The following is a 21,229-nucleotide window of genomic DNA, read 5'->3' as shown; positions in this document are numbered from 1 at the left end:
CTTTGTACACTATTGACTATAAGCTTGCCTCCTGTCCTGGTTCACATATATTTTTGCCTTATACAATTTTTAGTGATATCCAGGCCTCCTGCTTGGTAAATGTAAGTACTAATACTATTTCTATAAGAGCATTTAGATATGTTCTATCCCTTGCAAATAGTAGGTGCTAAATCATATTTCTGGAATGAATATAAGAAATGAAGGAACTAGAAATAACAAGTGTTGGTGAGGATGTGGAAAAAAGGAACACTAGCGCACCACTGGTAGGAATGTAGTTGGTGCAGCCACTATGGAAAACAGTATGGAGATTCCTCAAAAAATTAAAAATAGAACTATCATATGATCCAGCAATTCCACACCTTGGTATTTATCTGAGGAAAATAAAAACACTAATTAGAACAGATATATGCAAGTCCACAGTCACTGCATTATTTACAAGAGCCAAGATATGGAAACAACCTAAGTGTCCATTGATAGATGAATGGATAAAGAAAATGTGGTGTATATATACAATGGAAAATTATTCAGCCATAAAAAGAATGTAGTCTTGCCATTTGCAACAATGTGGATAGACCTTGGGCATTGGGCTAAGTGAAATATATCAGACAAAGACAAATACCATACGATTTCACTTACATGTGAAATCTAAAAACAAAACAACAATAAAGAACAAAAAAATGAACAGATTGGTGATTACCAGAGGCAGGGAGTGGGGAGTGAGCAAAATGGGCAAATTGGATCAAAAGGTATAAATTTCCAGTTATAAAATAAATAAGTCATGGGGATATAATGTACAACATGGTGACTATAGTTAATACTACTGTATTGCATATGTGAAAGTTGCTAAGACAATATATATTGAAACTTCTCATCACACAAAAAAATTTATAATTATGTAGTGATAGATGTTAACTAGACCTATAGGGGCTATCATTTCACAATATATACAAAGATTGAATCATTATGTTGTACATCTAAAACTAATAAAATGTTATATGTCAATTTTACCTCAATTTAAAAAATAGTAACAATAATAAACATTTTATTTTAAAAACTATATTAAAATAAAGAACTATAGGTTCCTATTTCTTAACCCACAATCACTCACAACATGTGCTTATCGAGTGTAATGGCAGGAAGATTTGCCCAAATTTCTTGTGCTACCATATATCATTGAATCTGAAGACATTAACTGTAAGATGTGTAATTTATTTACCACTAAGAAATTTTAAATGCTGCCAACTGAACTATGCCATGCCTGAACTACAAGAAGAACCTCAATTTTACAAAGGTTGAAATGTGTATCTTTCAATCAGTAAGTACAGTATTAATGAGACAGGCTGGGACCTGGGACCCTTTGCTGCAGCACTGCAATGCTTACACCTGGATACACCTCTCCTCGAGCAACAAAATACAGAGAAACTGTATGGGACTAAAAATAACTGTGTGCATGGGCAGTTGGAGCAAATTCTGGACCCAAAAGATACAAAGAGACCAAAAAAACCCAATTGCCACTTTTGAGGAGCCTGGAGCAAAAACAGGATGTCAGGAGCAAAAGCAGGGTACTGCGTATGTCCCCTCCACACAACACCACCTAAGGGGTGGGGAAAACACCTAAGCCATCCCTCTGGCCCAACCCCTGGACACATCCCTACCCTCACCCCATATAAGAAAGAAGTTCCCCTCGGCAAGCAAGGGAGCCTGTTGTTTGTTCTCGCTCCCCCACGCTGCAGCAGGGGCCCCAATAAAGCCTTGACTGAATTTCCTGGCTGGCCTCTAGTCAATTTCTATTGACTGGGGAAGGCCAAGAACCCTGGTTGGTAACATTAACATTATGTAAGTATTAACAAACTACAAGGAAATTCATTTTGTGTACCCTACAGAGGTACACAAAACCTAAGACCAAAAGTAAAGCTAGAGATTAGAAGAGGAACTAAAAGCTGCTTCATCCCAGAACTGGAGGCGTAGAGTGAAGTGAATTTGGGTCTCAGGCTAAAGGAGGGATGAGCTCAAGGGTGCTTAGGCTCTCCAAACCTGTAGTAGCAGTAACATCACCCAGTGCTCCCATACTGTGCCAGTCCAACGAGGTACTGCAAATTGTAACGGTGAGATATCCGCTCAGAAAACTGTCTGCAGAAAAGACATTTTGACACATAAAGCTTGTTGGTTCTGGCCCTTGTTAGTAAGTGCTGTTTAATGTTTGCACTGGGGTAAGTTTATCCCCCCACTCCCCCCCTGGCAAATTCAGGTCCACCCAGAAGCTCAGAACATGACCTTATCTGGAAATAGGATCTTTACAGATGTAATTAGTTAAGGTAAGGTCATACTGGATTCGTGTGGACCCTAAATTCACTGACTGGTGTCCTTATAAGAAGGCTATGTGAAAACACGGAGACACACAGGGGAGAAGGCTATGTGAAAACAGAGGCAGAAACTGGAGTGATGTGTGCAAAAGCCAAGGAATGCCAAGGATTGCGGCCAACTACCAGAAGCTAGAAGAGGCAAAGAAGGATTGTTTTCTAGAACCTTTGGAGGGAGCATGGCTTCAGACTTCTAACCTCCAGAACCATGAAAGAATAAATTTCTGTTGTACTAAACAACCCAGTTTGTGGCAATTTGTTACAGCAACCCTAGAAATAACATAGTATTTTTCAAAATAATAATTTGCAACCAGAATCTGTAATTTATAGTTTTTAAAGCTATTTATTAGGTTTTTAACTTATAATAGTAATACTCAGTCTAACAAATTAAAATATGGAAAATTATAAAGTTAAAAGTAAAATTAGAATATAGAAATTTATAAAGTTAAAAGTAAAAGCCCTACCTTTACATCCCAGATCCTGCCCCTGCATATTTACACTTTTTACCTTTTCTATGGATACACGCATAAGCACTTTTTTTTAATAAAAATGGGATCATCCTATGCATAATGTTTTTTAGCTTTCTCTTCTTCAGTAACTATATTATGAAATATACGGGCATCTTTACTTGCCAATATACAGAGATCAACATCATTCTTTTAATGGGCTGCATAACAGTCCACTATAGCTACCATCTCATAATTCACAACATTTTATTCTATATATATTTATTATCAGCTGTGGGGTAGGCATGAAATTCCTGTTTCCAAGGAGTAGAGGAGACAAATAAGTAAAAAAGAACTTGTATTGCAGTGTGATAAATGTTTCAACAGACACAAGCACAGAGGACTGTGAGAGGGGGTGGGAAGGGTGCTTCAGGCACAGAGAACAGAGTATACAAATGACAGGAGATATGCAGAACTAATCCTTTGGGGCAAAACAAGCAGCATCTCATCATTCTCCAAGAGACTGCAAAGAAAGAATGATCTACGCATGAGCTCTGGAAGGTTAAATGGGGTCAATTTTCCTGGATTTAAATAGACTCATTTCAAGAAGGGTATGTAAAATTATTTAATGATCAGTTGGCTCAACACAGCGCACTATGTGGCCTGAGTACTTTATCAGTACTTAAATACGTATGATTTGTTCTACTGGTACTTTAAAAGATGCACACTTCATTTCGTATGAGTCTTGTGCGCTGGCACATGGACCTAAAGGAATCATTGCTTAAATTTCTAGGAAGTTTTTTCAAGGATGAAGCTCTGAGGTGGGGCTCCAGACAGGTACCATCCTAGAAAATGAAGACAAAGACCACAGCTAACGGTGTTGAGGCATCTAAAGGCAAAATCCTCAAGCTTGATCTAACTGAACCCCATATAAGGATGATTTATTACCGAAGGACAGAAGAAAATGATTAGCCTTAATGAAGCACCTCGTAGTTCATGCAAATTGGATTTGATTCACCACTCATGTTGGACTTCTAGCTAATCAGCTTTAATCACAGGCATGCCTAATGCGCCTTCTGTCTGAGGCCTTGCTGTACTGCCTGACTTCATGATTAAGTGGTGGGGTGGGAGGGCAAATGCCTACAATATGGAGTGGAGTGGGACAGAATAGACGCCAGTTCACTTCCCTGTGGTAATGCCTGAAACCTTCTTTCCACCTCCTCCTCTCCATTCCAGTTACCAGAGGAGAACTTACCAGAAGGTCTAAGTTCTCCTTTTCCTTTAATGAAAAAGGGCTCAACTGCAGCAGGGAAAATTAGGGCAGATTCCCCCCCCACCCAGTTAATCTGTATTAATATAAAGAGAACATCCCTATTCCTCATTCTGTAGATCTTCAGAGTAGCACTGGCATTATCAGAGACTCAGCCTGGCACAGCGGCAGTACCATAAGGAAATGGAAGAGAAGAACCTGGACATTCCCTTTCAGACAGTTTTATCTCACCTGATTTTTGTTTTAAAGTCTGAAATAACTATGTAATGGAAGTGGTTATTGTGTTATTAAGCATAAACTATCACTGAATTCTTCCTGAATGGCTGATGCCTCAGTAGCTACTGGGAAAACTCTTTTATTAAGAGTGCGTGCATGAGTAATGGCTGAATGCTATCTGCTCTTGCACCTGGCAGTCAGTCTGAAAGTGTCTGCGCCAAACGGGTCCTCACTGGGACCAACATTTCATCCAGTTACAAAAGTAGTTTATCAGCTGCAGGAACGGAGAGACTTCCTCAGCTAGTTAAGACTTGCCTTATACTCACAATCTCTCATTCCTAGTCTTAGAATATTTTCCACTTAGCAGATTCTGCTTCCTGGCTTTGTTGCTGAATCAGCCAATAAGAACTAATTTCATGTCTCCTTTGAATCCTGTCAATCTGACTTATTTTCAGGGAGAGAAAATGGGAGCGTCAGTCAAAGCAGTCACATCTCACAGTCCCTCAGACAGCTTTTCAAGAGGAACTCAACTGAATCACATTTCATTCACTGAGATGGATATTTATTCAGAGCTCAGCACAAGGGGAGCTGGGTCAGTGGAGGGAGCTGGCCAAGCCAGTGCCTGAGAGCTTCCACACAGAAACCTGGTCTTAGGTGCCTTCTGCCGGGGATGTCTGCCACCTCAGACTTCGAATTCCACAAACCAATACAATTTCAAAAGCCAAGGTGTATTTACCAACTTTTTATTTGGCCTGATTAGCAAATTAAAATCAACTGCCAACTACTATTGCTATCATTCAGAAGAGGACATTTTTAAATAGCAAAACAACAGGAAATTCTTAACTAAGAATTTTTTTTTAATTGAAGCATAAAATTAGCATTATGAAAAGCTCTCTTTGCTGTCCTTGTTTTTTCCATTTTCTTCAAATTGGTGGAAACCTTCCCACAGTAAAGTGCCCTAGAGGACAAGAACAGCTGTTTTCCTCCTGATTGGAGGAAGACAAATAAGGAGGGAAATGCGACAAATGAATCAGTGTGACTTGTTACGCTGCTCTGTCTGTGTCCTCCAGCAAACACACCCAGGCACAACTAGAGACCGTTTCTATGTCCAATGACCACTCACTGCTCCCAACACCCACCTCAGGACCCCCTTCTGAATGCCTCTAGAACCCCACATTCCATACTGTCTTTTTAATAAGTAGCATGCTTATGATATTCAAAATTGAAAATAAATTTTGAGAGATAAACCTTGTTTACAAGCCAACGTACACAAGGGGAAAAAAAACCCCTTAAACTGTTTCTATTTCAAGACATTCACACTCTATAATAAAATAGCAGTGTTCTCTCAAATCATGTAAAGTTTTCTTTAAAGAAGCTTTAAACTTTCCAGTGCTGATGTTCATTACAGACGACTCTGTCACAAGGCCACCTGATGCTGTTTATCACCATCCTGCTAGTACCATGTGGGTTACCTCAGTCACTTCCTGTACTAGGGACTATGGGGCTAGGGAAGTAAACATCACAAGTCCCCTGGGTTCATCCTTTGGACAAGTTATTAAACCTCTCTGAGACTCTTTGATCTGTAATGTGGAGAAACTAATCCTTCTCAACTCAGAGCATTATTGTAAAGATCAGATAAGACATGTAAATATACCTTGTAAACTGTGAAATTATCTACACATATGAGGTACTGTTGATGTTGCTTTTTAGTAGAAAGAAGCAATGAAAAACCAGAATAATATTTCAAAAATAACTTCTCAAGTAATAATAAAAATGATGATGATGAGAATGATGATGGCACCAAGAAGCAAAAATAAGAAAATAACACTTCGCACTGGCTTTCTTTGGGCCAGGTATTGTTCTAAGCACTTTTTATGTTTTTTATTTCACGTAATCCCACAACAATCGCATGAGATAAACACTGTTATCCCAGTTTAATAACGAGGAAACTGAATTTTAGAGAATTCAATAGCCTTGCCAATTTCACACAACTAGCACAAAGCAGAACTGAGATCCAAGCCTTGGTTCTGTCTGATTTCATAAACTCTGTGAGCAAGGCTTAGCACAATTTTCTGCAGCCACAAAAAGACCTTTTTTTTAAAGCTAGACTTAGGGCAAAGAGAAAAAAATAAGCAGAGGTTGGCCTAAATCTTAAAGCAGATGGTGTAACACTGACTGATGACAGAAAAGAAATAGAAATATTCAACTATTTTGCTTCCTTTTATACCATTAAGAATAATAATTGTCAGTTTGGAAAGGGTAGAATAAATACTATTAAAAAAAAACCTAAAACTAAAATTGAATTTTGATACTGAAAGGAGCCTCAAAAAATCATACAGTCCAATGTTTCTGGTTTACAGATTTTAAAAAAATGCAATTAAGTTTCTTGCTCGGTCACAAGTACATGGCAATGCTTGGGTAAACCTAGACTCCTGGCTCCAGCCTGGTGTAATGCTATTTTCATCTTCTGCGTTTGAGTGATAATAATGAAACAAAGTCCCTGGGTTCTAATGAGTGAAATCACACAGGGTACTGAAAAACAGAATTATAGAATGTCTGATGGCAATTTTTGAAATCATGGGAAATGAGAAATGTATTAGAAGATAAGAGTTGTTCTTAAACTGCATAGCAACTGGAATAAGCACTGTTAATTCATGAAAAGGTTCTGCTCACTCTGCACCAGAAAGTTGTCTTAAGCAGCAAAGGAGAATTCATACTTCATTTAGCTATACATCAATACCTAGAGAGCTCCCTAAATTTAAAATGTTATAAAAGTTAACTGAAAATGGGTACTCCTTTACTAAACTATAAGAACTATATGCATCTCATTATGCACACTAGATCTATTACCTGCCATGATTAAAAGAATCATTAACCACTTTTAAATAATGTTTAATAGAAATACTTAAAAATTAATATTGTCATTTCAGTTATTTCCTGTAATTGTAATAATTACTGTAGGGTTGAAATAATTTTCAATTTCATAATAAATTATTTGGTCACTCCATTTATCATTCTATGCCCAGGGTACAAATGAATAAGCTCATGCTGCTCCCTTGCTCTGGCCATAGTACAAAGAGTTGCCCCTGTAAGAGGACATTCCGTATAAGCAAGCATCTGCCTCTTTGATTTCCTTATAGTCATAATAAGGCAGATTCTCTCTAGGTTCTACAGATATTTGCAAGAAAAGAGGTTCTGTGGAATTGATGTTCTCCAAAGCCAAGCCATCACCAAAACTCACTGAAATGCAGAGGGCTATACACCATAATTGTTTTTTTGGTTTTTGTTTTTTTTAATTGTCTGGATCCTAGACATTACACTCTTAATAACTTCTGTAATCTGTTATTGTCTCCAATGTATTGTATTCCAATGTGTTACTGTATTCCAATGTGATTTTACCAGTGGAACAGTATGTCCATTTAAACCCAGCTTTACATTTCAAACCTCATCAGTGTGGGGGAAGAAAAGCACAGAAACAGAATAGCATAACTGTAGGGCTCACCATTTGTTTTTCTTTTTGAAATCTTTTAATAGGTATAGTGTGTCTTCATCAGTTGGCAGCCAAACACCCCTCTAACTGGACTTTATGATACCTGCCTGTGCAAAATAAAAATCGTCTCTTAATTATCAGTTACCAGATTCTCCTCACCCCCAGTTTCTCCCAAAAGTGAATTCTGGCATACTATTTGGCCTCTCTTTTAAGTCAAACCACTGCAATATTTACAATGGTTATTATATGGTTATCCTCCCTACTTTGTGAAAAGCCACTCAGATCGTTTGGTATTCTGTGGAAACAGACGACAGACACCTAATCTTTTCCAACTGCAAAGCATATCATTGGAGTTCTGGTATAGATGTACAATTCTTCTTCTCAAAGGAAGTAGGTATAACCTTTAGAAGTCTCACTTTTCTGGGATAGTTTGGATTCTTCTTTTCATTGAACATGTTCTACAGATTTACTTCCATGCATCCTATTGCCAACTGAAAAAGATGCACAACCTAAAAGTTGAGAATTACGTTTTATTTGGCAGACTTGCTAAGGACTTAAGCCTGGGAGACAGCCTCTCAGGTAGCTCTGAGGGACTTCTCCTAAGAGGTAAAGCAGGAGCCAGGATGCACAGGAGTTTTTGCAGTGAAAAGAAGGTAGTAAGAGCATCAAAAGATTACTGCTAATTAAAGAAAAAACAAACATCTCAAGTTAATGAATTTAGCACTATTCCTATTCCGTGAATGGGAAGATGCAAGAGTCTGGGCTCACTGAAATCATTCTTTTGATATGCACCTTAACTATCTAGGGCCAGTATCCTGTTTTTCTGCATCTGAATCCCCTCGGGGTGCACAGTGGGGCGGGGAGGTGGCTGCAGTGGCTGATGGCTTGATGCCTGCAACATCCTTTGTTTACTGATATGATAGGCAACAATTTTCGTCCACACTATACTGTTCTTTTTAAAACCATCTGTCCTAGGATATTACTTTCTTAGTTTGGGATGAGCACTGCTTTTCAGGGAAACTCACTGATGCGGGTCAGGGCAGGCTGCCCCCAAATATGCCACTCTGTTACTTAAGAAACAGCCAATGCAAGAAGGACAGTCTGACCCTCCTTTGTCCTCCTGAAAGCAGGAAATAAATCTCCCATGTCAAAGCTACCCTCCCTGGACCAGGAAGTAAAGAGACATCTTTATCATCAGAGATAGGAAATTCAAGGCCAAGAAGGCTGTATAAACAAACCTCCTTTACTAATTTACTATCCCAAGCTCAAACCCCTTTGTCTTGTCAATTCACAAATATATTGTTTCTTTGTCTAAAATGTATAAAAGCTGCCTGCTTTGGTCACTTCTTTGGGTCCTATGAGACCTCCATGTGTACAAAATTAAATTCGTTTTTTTTTTTCTCTTGTTAATATGCCTTGTGGCAATGTAATTATTAGACCAGCCAGAAGAATCAAAAGGGATAGGGGGAAATTTTCCCCTCCCCAATATCACCAACTTCAGCTTATGAACTCACCTAAGCCACTGTTTTACCAACTAATTTCTCTCAACTGATATCAGGACATTTCTGTGTAAACTCTCAAAGCAACCATCCTCTCCCCCACCCCATGCCCCAGTGCTGCTCTCCGGCCTAGGGTAGTGGTTGAAGAGATATTTGTGTTTATTTCAGGACCCATATGATGGTTACAATCTCATTTTCGAAAGAAAGGAAGTAAACTGACTTTTGATTTTTTATTATGGCTCTTATATTGGTTAAGCAATAATTAACTAATGTGAAAATTAATCAAAAGGCTAAAAAAACAGTGTATCTTGACATCAACAGGCATTTTCACAAAGTCTTATATGGCAACCTTATATAAAAGACAGAAACATTTAGATAACAAAACATTTAGGTGAATTCTTAGCTGGTTGAATGACTCTTCCCAAATAGTGTTGGTCCATGGCTTCCAAGTTGTGCCCTTGACTCAGCTCTGTGAACATGTCTAATTAATAATAATAGGTAACATATATTAAACCTTACTCTTGGCTAGGGTTAGGAATTTTAAGCACTTTATATGTTAACAATTTATTCCTCACAAAAACTCTATGAAGTAGGTACTATTATATCCTCCATTGTAAAGATGAGGAATTGAGGGTGAAAAAGGTAAGGGCATCCGCCCAAGATACACAGCTAGTGCATAGAGTCAGGATTTTTCCCAGGCTGTCTGACTCCAACCCAGGCTTATTTCCACCTCATTCCCCTGCCTCTCTACCAACTATGCATAGATCTAGAAGTCAGGCTTATTAAGTTTATATACGGCATAAAACCAAGAGAACTGGTTAATTTGTTGAATGACAGAACTGAGAGAAGCGGAAACTAATAAGATCAAATTCAAACAGGATAGAAATGTTAAGCCTGCATTTAGATTCAGCAAAATCAATTCCATACCTATAAAAAGAAGTCCTTTTATAAAAATGTATGTAAAAAATACCGAGTCGTTTCAGATGACTAAAGGCTTAATACGAGTCAGCAGTGCTCCTATTAAAAAAATGTACCCTGCACGCATATCCAGATCAAGGGAGACAATACTACACCTTTCAGTGGTCAGACCATCTCTAGACGATTGAGTTGTGTTCTGCTATCTCATTTTAAGACAGACCTTGGTCATTTGGAATGTGTTCAGAAAAGCCTTGCTAAGATAGTAATCTCATCATAGCCCTGATGGTTAAATAAAATATATTATGTTTGATGACAAAAGTTTTAGGGTGGGCAGTGAGGAAAGGCAGGTATCATAATCCATACAAATAGAATTTAAATATTTGCTGATTACAAGATAGTCTTATGAAAGATAGAGTGGTTATTCTGCATTGTTCCAAAAAGACAAATCAGGATCAATGAGCCAAATTTATAGGAAGCCAACTTTCAGCACAATGTTCAAGGAAGAAGTTTCTCATAAGCAGAGTTACCTAAAAGTTAAATGGTTGATAAGTAATGGGTAAAAGAAGTCTTTACATACTAGACACACTCACTGGAGTATATATGAGTTAAATAGATAGATGTATAGGATTTGTTTTAAATTAGAAAAATAAGAAAATGTGGATGGGAGATAGCTGGAACAAGAATAGCAAAACATCCATCATTGCTTAAGCTAGATGTTGAGTACTCAGAGATTACTTGTACTGTTCTTTCTACATCTGTAGGTCATTGAAATATTTACTTACACAGAAGAAATACATTGCTTCGGGGGGTACTGAGGTCCCTGTTTTTGGATACGTTCACACAGAGACTAGATGTCTACTTCGAAAGGGTATTACAGAGTAAACAGAATGTTGGACTTCAAGGATCTTTCTAAGATTCTGATTCTGCAAAGGAAGCTAGCAAAATATTGTAAAGTAATTCAGAGAAGACGATAACCCCTACCCAGCCTCTGTTATTACTGACAGATTCTTGCTGCCCGCTCATCATGTCTCCTACCTGCTACCTTCTTTTGCTCTCTGATCACCTATCTCCTCCCTGGAGATTTGGATGCTATCAAGGTCAATTACTACATAGCAGGAACTCACATAGTGAGCCTATTGCTGAGAAACTCAAAGCTGTCATACAGCCTCCAACTGACAACTTTCTCAAACATGACACTTTCACATATACAAACAGGTTACTCTTTGAAGAAAGACTCAAAATATTTTACCTTCCTTACAGCTACCCTTTGACATCTACCACTAGTTAATCATGAGAGGTCTCAAAAAGGAGTGCAACGGCTGTCAAATGTGAATACTTGAGAGAACCTTTCTGAGGAAGCTATTTGAGAATCAAATTAGTCCATCTGTGACAACCTAGGTATATAAATAATAAAAATGGTTGGCAGGATACTTCAGTTTCTCAGGCATATCGTGGTACTGCACTTCCTGGTCATCATGTGGTTGGGTGGGGGTCATGTTATTCTGACCAATGAACAAGGCAAGAGCCTCCAGATCTCTTTTTTCCCACTGCAATGGCCGACAGTAATGGTCAAAGGGCAAGTGTTCCATCTGTATAGGTCCCTGCATGATGACAATGAATGAGCAAAACTCCTTTGAGATCCCATGATGGACATGCAGCTTAAGTGCAAAACAAGCCTTCACTGTTTTAAACCAATGATATTTTGGAGGGGCTTACTACACTTGATAGGCAGACTCTTTAAATGGCCTTCGTGATCCTATCCCCTTGAGTGTGGGCAAGACCTGTGAATATGGTAGGATATCCCTCTCATGATATGCAAAAAAAAAAAAAAATGCAGATATTGAGATCCTTTATCAGTTGACTTTGAGTTAATCAAAAGGGAACTTGTTCTGGGTGAGCCTGACCTAATCAGGTGAGCCCTTTAAAAAAGAAGCAGCAGAAGCAGACACTCCTACTGGCTAGAAGAAGCAAACAGCCATGTTATTAATTGCTTATGGACAAGGGCAGTTTCTAGGAGCTGAAAGAAGTCCCCAGCCGACAACTAGCAAGAAAATAAGGATCTCAGTCATACAGCTGCAAGGAAACGATCTCTGCCAACAGCCAGTGAGCTTGGAAAGGAACCTCAAGCCCCAGGTGAGATTGCAGCCCCAGCAGACATCTTGATTTTCAGAATTGTAAGGCTCTGAACACAGGACCCACCAAACCCATACCCGTAATTCTGACCCACAGAAACTGAGAGATAATAAATTTGTCTTGTTTTAAGCTGCTAAGTTTGTGGTAATTTGTTATCATAATAGAAAATGAATACATCACAGTATAACTGAGTTTATCCTGGCTAATAAAGTGGGAAAAATATTAACTATGTTATGATTATTATAGTGATAGAAATATTTTGGAAAGGAGAAAAATCAGATTGATGAATAGCACATCTGTATAGTGGAATACCAGATAGCCATTAAAATGAATGAGGTAGGTCTGTATGTGCTGTTACTGAACAATTTTTGACATATTCAATGAAAAGTAAGGTACAGACCATGTATACAACATAATCCCATTTGCATTTTTAATGGATATATAAGTATGATTGCATATCCAACTTCTGGAATCAATACAGAACTATTAACAATTACTGTATCAAGGAAGAAAGCTTGGAAGTCCAGGTAAGAGGAAGAATGGACTTTCACTGTATAAACTTTTGCACTGCTTGAATTTTTATCATGCCAACATATTGCCTTTTCCATTTTAAAAAAATTAATAGAAATGAAAAACAAATCAACCCACATTTATTGAATATAAACTGAATGCAAATCACTTTACTAGGTACACAGTTGCACAATCATGGAGTGGCTGCTTGTTTAGCATTGCATTGGATGAGACAAGTATGAAAAAGTTAATGGCAACATAGAAAATTATAATTTCTGCATAAAACTGAAAAAAGGGTCTGGCAGTTAATGAAGTCCCAAGGGGGCATAATAAGAAAGAATATGCAGATGCTGCAAGGATGGAAAAAATGTAGGCTTCGAAGAAGGGCAACATCTCGGACACTGCAGAGTCAAAGTTGCCATATTAAAGTGCTCTGCCCTCCTTCTAGCCAAGTCTGAAGCTGATGAGTTAGGTGCTTACAGATGTAAATTTGGGTTGTAGTAGATGTTGCTGGTGCCTTGAGTCCCATCTCCTTGGACCACCTCTGATTTTAGCCACATCTCTGCTGGACAGTTCCATGTACCTTGACAGCCTCCCACCACGTGAAACCTTTGTTTTTCTTCAAAGATCAGATCTTTTGCCAAATCTGTGGGAAGCCAGCCCCTGGAAGTGCTGGGAAGTAAACATCTTGGATGGTAACCCTCAACCAATGGCAATGGGAGCCAGTGGATAAATGCTCCTGCCTCCTATACCTAAGAGAGAGAATTCTGGGAGGCCTTCTGTGAGTTAAGCCCCCACTGTCTACAGTGGTGAGAACATTTATAATGCAGCCTTTTTTGGCTTTTCCTTCTCCCATCTCACTCTCCTCCCACCCTTCCTCTTCTTGAAGGGAGTCTTTCCTGAAATCACTTCCCAAATAAACTATATGCACCTAAATCCTTGTTTCAACCTCTGGTTTTGTGGGTATCCAAACCAAAGCAATGTTTGTTAATGAAGAAGAAAAAGCAAGCAGTTTTAAACTGCTGAATATGCAAAGCAATGGAGAATTGCTTCTTGCAACATTATTTCTAGTGGTAGCCTAAAATAATCTTAAATCTCTAATAAAAGTGCTCACGTGCCTCTCTAGAAGAAAGGATTCTACAGGGTGGCGGATGGCATTCAATCCTAGAGAAAGCCCATTGTGCTAAATGAGGCCTGTTCTAAGAAGACTAACCTGTAGTTGCTCCTGGCAGGAGGCATTTCAAATACTCACTAAATTCTCCTTACTTTCATTTTACCTCGTTATGCTTCATTATGCCCAAAGTAACGCAGCAAATAATTCCCTTTGGCTCTTGCTGTTTATTGCTTTCCAAATATAGAACAAAATGCTTATCCTTCTCTTTCTTGCTGTCTAGCCAAACTTACTCATCACTCCTCTTAATGTCACATCATTCAGTCATTCTGATTGCCCTTCTGTGAATTCTTTCTTGCTGTCCACATGCACCAAGGGTTCCAAGTACAGAGCCTCATCTCAGAAGCAGGGTGCCTAAGACAGGCTTCAGGAAGACTTCAATTTGAATAATAGCAACAAAGAAGAAAATAGCTCCTTTGTCCACTTTCTTTAAAATCCTTGCTACATTGAAAGAGCCAGTAGAATTTTAAGCCACTTAATTTCACAGGGGAAACCTAGAATTCTCAGATTCCGCTCCATCAGAGCAACTACTTATGGTAGATTTTTCTCAGATACACCTGTTTCCTTTGTGCTACGCCTTTTGATGTAGGTATAATTAAGCTGACTGCAGCCCCAGTTGGCCACTATACCCAAGGAAAAAATTCAGTATCAGTTCAAAATGATTGCTCTAACCACGCACTTTTCTCTCTGCCTGTTCACTCTAAAGATGGTTGTATGGCTTCAAGGTTGTTGCTGTTAATATTAGGGAAAGTTTTATTCTTTCGTAAATCTCCATCAGCCCTTTCTTTTTTCTCCAGAATGGCTTCTTCTGGGGCCCAGCTGGTTTCCTTTGACAACTATCTTCCTTTCCTAAAGTTGCTCAGGACACAGAAAAGCCTGCCTGTCATAATTCCCCATATTTGTTCCTGTGGTCACCTCCCATTCCACATGTGCTTCCTCTCTGAGGCATTAGTTTCTGAAGCTCACTGAGCGGAGTTCAACTTTATTGTAAATTATGTCCAGATCTGCAAGTTAACTAAGTAAAAGAAACTTCAGAAAAAAATTAAATCTTTAACCTTCTTAGTAAATTTTAACTTCAGGGAAACAAAGAACACATTGTGTTAAGTTTGACATCACTAGATTTAAACAAAGGACTTATATTTGTATGAGTATATGATCAGGCTAATGCTTCATGTTAATACTTCACATTTTATGACACTCACTGTGATAATTTATGAGACTTCAGTTTGGGACCACTCTGCACAACATATATAAAGAGGTAGTAAACAGAAGTGGTATTCCATACCAGACACACTTCACATGTGTTGGCTCATTTGATTTTCACAACACTCTCCATCCTACAGATGATCAAACTTAGTATAGGTGACCTGCTCAACTTAACTAATTACAACCACAGGCCAAAGAAAATCTATCCACGCTCCACTTCATCAAACTGCTTCTCAGTAACAGATATAATTTCTGTTCTATATGCTCAAAGTCATCACAGTAAGCATACGTAATTCAGAGAGAAGATGTCACTCTTTCCTACTTTGTCAATATTAGAAATATGGATTGTTGAATAGGCAGGAAACCCAGACCTTAAATATGTATCATCTTTAGAGAAATCATGCAATATAATCTCTTGCTTCTTGTTAAACTTCCTTTGATGTCAGAAAGTATTTTTCGTAAATTCTATTAGGAAGCTACAGAAAACACTGTTTGTTGGTTGGCTGACCCAACCATGATTCCCAATCCATTATTCCTAACCATCTTCCATGAGTGGGAATAGAAAATCCTGTGGCTAAGATACATGCCAAAGTTGGCTAAGGGATTTCTGGGGAAACTTTTGCCTTCCTGACAGATGCCACAATTTTCTCTCTCCTTCTTAACTTAAATATGGATATAAAGACTGGAGCCAAAGTAGCCACCTTTCAAACATGAAGGAAAAAGGCCAAGAAAATCATGGTGACATGGGGCCCTGACATTGTTGAGCAGCTGAATCTACAATAATAAACCCTTCTATGTTTAAGCCACAGAAGGCTGAGTTTAACCTTCCTGTTTTTGTTATTTACAGCTGAATGCATTGCTAACTGATGCAGGAACAAAACATTTTACAGTACAGTTTGGTTCCTTTAAATGAGATGGTATTTTAGCAATTGGTGTCATCTGATAAACAATCTAGATCAATGCTGTTCAATAGGCTTTCTGTGATAATGGAAATGTTCTATACCTGTGTTGTCCAATATGGTAGCCATGCATGACTACTGAGCACTTGAAATGTGTGTAGTGCAACTGAGGAACTAAATTTATTTAATTTTAATTAATTCAACTTTAAACGTAGGTGGCTAGTGGCTATCATATTGGACAGTGCAATCTAGACAGTTTGTGAGTTGTGACATACATGTCAAGTCTGTGGTGTTTGGGATGAGACACTGAAAACTTGCATAAACCTACTCAAAGCAACTAAATTATCTTTTACTCAGCCTGAACAAATACACAGTAATAATCCAAAAATTGCAAAAAGCAGCCAAATATTTTAGTAGTTTTAAGACTGTCTCTTATTGCCAGAGCGAAATCTTCAGCTGAAAGATTGTTTGCGGTCCTGAACATGGTTTAAGTACATGTCTTTTGGATGAGTGAAAACAGTGAATTCTTAAGCTGAAAATACAGAAGACTGCCTCCTTTTTCTGACAGGCCCCTCAAAAGCATTGACACAGGAGAGTAATTATTTTTAAGATACATCAATAAGACAAGTTCATTTCATCCAAGTAATCACATCTATAAGGACTGCAGTGGGCAAGACCTACTTTTAGCAAAGGGTATTCTGGGGGCCCCTAATCCACTTCATCAGCAACTCTCTGTTTCATATTTCATACCGTTTTCCCCAATTATATTCACTCCCCACTTTGTTAGTTTACCCTATGGCTTTCTTCCCCGACTCCTAAAAAATGTTTTAAGGAAGTCTTTCTAGAGGAAGTATGTTGTAGGCTGAACCGTGTCCCCCCAAAGCTCATATGTTGAAGAACTAACCCCTGGTACCTCAGAACGTAACTGCATGTGGATGTAGTGTCTGCTATATAATAAGCCACCTAGTCTGTGGTATTCTGTTATAGCAGCCCTAGCAAACTAATACACAGTATCTGCTAACTTTATAGGTTGCTCTACTTAGAGAAAACTCAGGCCAAGTTAGATAAGACAGGAGCACAGAGGTAAGCTGGTGGGGAACGTATGATTGGTAGCTGGACTTCTGAGTTCTGCACAATTCATGCGTCTGAAATTACCTCCTCAGTTAGGGAGAGTGTATGAGGCAGGAAGTATAAGTAGAGAGGGGATGGTGGAGGGAAATTATGTAATCAGTCAGAAAAATCTCAGACTTAGATAGTTTAACAGCAATTATTTCATACAATGTTAGGTCTAAAAGAGACACTAGAGACAACTTAATTCAACACTCTCTTTGTACAGGTGATAAAACTGAGGCCCTGAAAGAACAGCAGCTTGCCCAAAATCAATTGGTCAGTGGCAAAACTAGGACTAGATCCCAGTCTCTGGTTCAGTGTTCTTGCCTTGATTCTATCCTATGTTGAGGAAAGAACATATTCGGTTTTTCTTATTTTTTATTAAATACATGCAAAGTACTTATGAATCAGAAATTGTATCTGAAAATTTATCTCTGTGCCCCAGATTTAAATCCACCATTTATCAGTTTATGTCCTTAGGCAATCACTTAACCTGTTGAGGTCTCGGTTTCTTCATCTGTAAGATGATGGTGATAATGGTGCACTTTCTATCTTATAGGATTGTCTTAATAACCAAAAAAAGTTAATGCATGAAAATGTGCTTTGAATATCCCAGTGATTTATCATTTCAAGGTAACAGTATTATAGTTTATTGTAGCTGAATGTTAAAGTACATTTTTTATTACTCATGATGGCTTTACTCTTAAAACAAGTCCACTGTCTTGAAATAGATATAAAAATAGCTTACTTTAAACCCAAACTGAGCACCAGAACTAGTCATCTCAAGGGAAAATATCCATGAACTTTTCAAGAGGCTTATTTTTTATTTATTTATTTTTTTAACATCTTTATTGGAGTATAATTGCTTTACAATGTTGTGTTGGTTTCTGCTGTACAACAAAGTGAATCAGCTATATGTATACATATATCCCCATATCCCCTCCTTTTTCAAGAGGTTTAGATGGAATGATTCCTTGCATCTGTGTTCATGTTGCCAGAGTAGTTATTACCGCTAGCAAAGAAATCAGAAAATCTGTAGTTCATTTCCCCCTTCGTTAGAAGATGATAGAAAAATGTTCATATACACCTGTCTCTGAGGGCTTCAAATAAACATATACTGTAAATTCAAGGCAAATCTTTGGAGCCACTTATAAACAAAGTCTATGAAATCACCTCCCGCACCCAGTGATGCCCTTAGCCAACCTGGTCTTCCTCACTGGGGAAATGGCCACAGGAATAAAACTATTTTACTAGCTCTTCGGCTTCCTCATGAAGGGACTGTGAGTGCTGAGATCTTTATTTCCAAGTCTGTTTTTGGTTTTCACTAAAGGATTTATGTAAGAACTTAAGCAGTATGTGTACCAGGCAATCACCAGTGAAGTCACGTAGCTAGATGTACTCTATAGAGCATCCATCTGTTGTATTCTTAGTACTTTACTATTAAATTTATTCATATGTATACATTTATGCCATTTACTTATTAAAATCAATAAGAACAATGAAACCCTTCTAATAATCACAAGCAGTTGAAATCAAGAAATCAGTTACAGTATTTTATCAGCTTCTGCTTCCAAGGTATTTTTGAGTTGTATTTAGCTATAAAAAATGTTTTAAAATCACAATTCACACATATGAATAGTACAGGTGATAAGAATTTGGGGCGCAGTAACATGATACTCATTAACTAAAATGCCTCTCCAGTAGAATGTATTCTCTTGAGGGCAGGGCCATTTCTGTCTTATGGGATGCTGAATCCACAGCACAGGCTCTCACACACAACTCCAAAAATAATTATTCATATATTTATTATATGGCTCCATTGGTTGAAAGAATATTAGTGGGAAATTATGTTTTCAACATTGATTTTCTGTTAATGTCTAAAAACTTCATGTATTTCTTCCTGTAAATAAATTAGACAGGAAGCACCAATCAACTCTATCAGTTATTAAGTTATTGTCTCTCAGTTTCAAACCTACCCTTCTATAGTCTGCTTAATGATTCTGAGCTGGGACTCCGCAAACCATATTTCTGCATTGCAGGTTGAATGCACATTAGGCAATTCTAACATAGGCACTAGAGAGAGAATGAAAGTCCAGAGGAGGAGGAAGCGACTTGTTGGCTTGCAGTTTCTGTGAACATCATCCCAGCCATGCTTCTTCACCTCAGCAGTGGTAGCTCCTTCCTGTAGCAGCAGCTGAATCATACTGCAGTTTTTCTGGAATGTGTAGAACCAGCCCCATTATCTCCCCTATCCATGGACTTATCAGCACCATCCAGAGAGGTCTAGATTCCAAGCCCATGGAGAAGGTCCTCTGAATTCAGAGATTCCAACATCACCAAGCAGCACCTCCTCCTCAAAGGTCTGAATTTCAGCTCAGTGAGGTCTCACACCCTAAGATTCTAAGTTCTAATAATTACAACCTCTTCCCTTTGCTCTTTCAGCAAACCTAGGGGTGGTTCCTGCTCCTCAAACTTTAGCATGCCTCAGAATCACCTGGAGAGCTTATAAATCACAGATCCCTGGGCCCTCCTACCAGAAATTCTGATTCAGCATGTTTGGGACAGGGCCTGAGAATTTGCCTTTCTAAAAAGTTCCCAAGCAATACCGGGGCTTCTGGTCTTGGATTCAGTATGGATCTTGTCTTTAGACTTGAATGTAATACTGAGTTCCTAGACAAAGGAAAATCAGATGTGAATAATCCAAGACATGTAGTGGCATTATAGTTAATCAAATTATCACCTCTGGATAATTGTGATGGAGTTCCTTGGCGGGTCCCAGTGGTTGCTGCATTTGAGCATGATGTCAATAGAGACAATAACCAGGACAGTGATGTAGGCTCAATTCTCCTGAGTGCACTGACTTGCTTAAAGAAAGAAAGTGAAAAGCCTGGGTCTTTAAATATGATGCTGGAGCTCAGAGGAGGAATAGTGACATCTGTTTGGACATGGATGAAACTGAGAATTTTGAAAACTCAAGTCACTTTGACTATCTTTTGCTAGTGAAAGAAGCTTGCTCTCCTATGTTTGGGGAGAGTAGCCTTCCTTTGCATAAAACTGTAATAACATCACCTAGAATAGCTGCCCGATGCCAATTATCCCAACAACCCCTCATTGCTACTAGACCCATACCTAGAGTAAGATCTCTGCATGGGAAGGGGGGGCATCCTCATTTAATTTAGTCTGGCTGGGACAGAAGGTAGATACATTTTGGAGAATTAACATGGAATATCATAAACTTAATCAGGTGTTAACTCCATTGTAGCTGTTATTCCAAATATAATATTTATATTGGATCAAATTACAGCAACTGTGGTACCTGGTAGGTACCTATTGACCTAGTAAATGCTTTTTTTCTCCATACCAATTAAGAATCATGAAAGAAAGTTTGCTTTACTTAGGTGGACCACCAGTATACCTCAGAACTACTTCAACTCTATTCACTGCCATCTGCCATAATATGTTCCACAGAGATCTTATCATCTTGGTATTCCATGCAATATCATACTGGTTGTGTTAGCAGAATAATGATACCACAAAGATACCTACATCCTAATCCCCAAAACCTGTGAATATTTTACCTACATGACAGAAGAGGTTTTGCAGATGTGATTAAGGATATTAAGGGAGTTTATCCAGCATTAACGAAGTGGACTCAGTATAATCACAAGGTCATTATAAGAGGAGGCAGGAGGGTCAGAGTCAGAAAGAGAGTGAAGGAGATATGATGATGGAATCAAAAGTCAGAGAGAAAGAGATTGAGAAGGAGGGAGAGGGAGAAAGAGAAAGAGACTTGAAAATGCTGTTCTGTTGGTTTTGAAGATGGAGGAAGGGGACACAAAGTGAAGGAATGCAGGTGTCCTAGAGAAGCTGGGAAAAACAAGGAAGTGGATTTCCTCTTAAAGCCTCCAGAAAGAATGTAGCCCTGCCAACACCTTGATTTTAGGACTTCTGACCACTAAAATTGTAAGATAATATATTTGTATGGTTTGAGTACACTAAGT

The sequence above is a fragment of the Balaenoptera physalus genome, assembly GCF_965194825.1.
Source record: "Balaenoptera physalus genome assembly, chromosome: 2".
Taxonomy (NCBI): domain Eukaryota; kingdom Metazoa; phylum Chordata; class Mammalia; order Artiodactyla; family Balaenopteridae; genus Balaenoptera; species Balaenoptera physalus.
Note: the sequence above shows the minus strand (reverse complement) of the source record.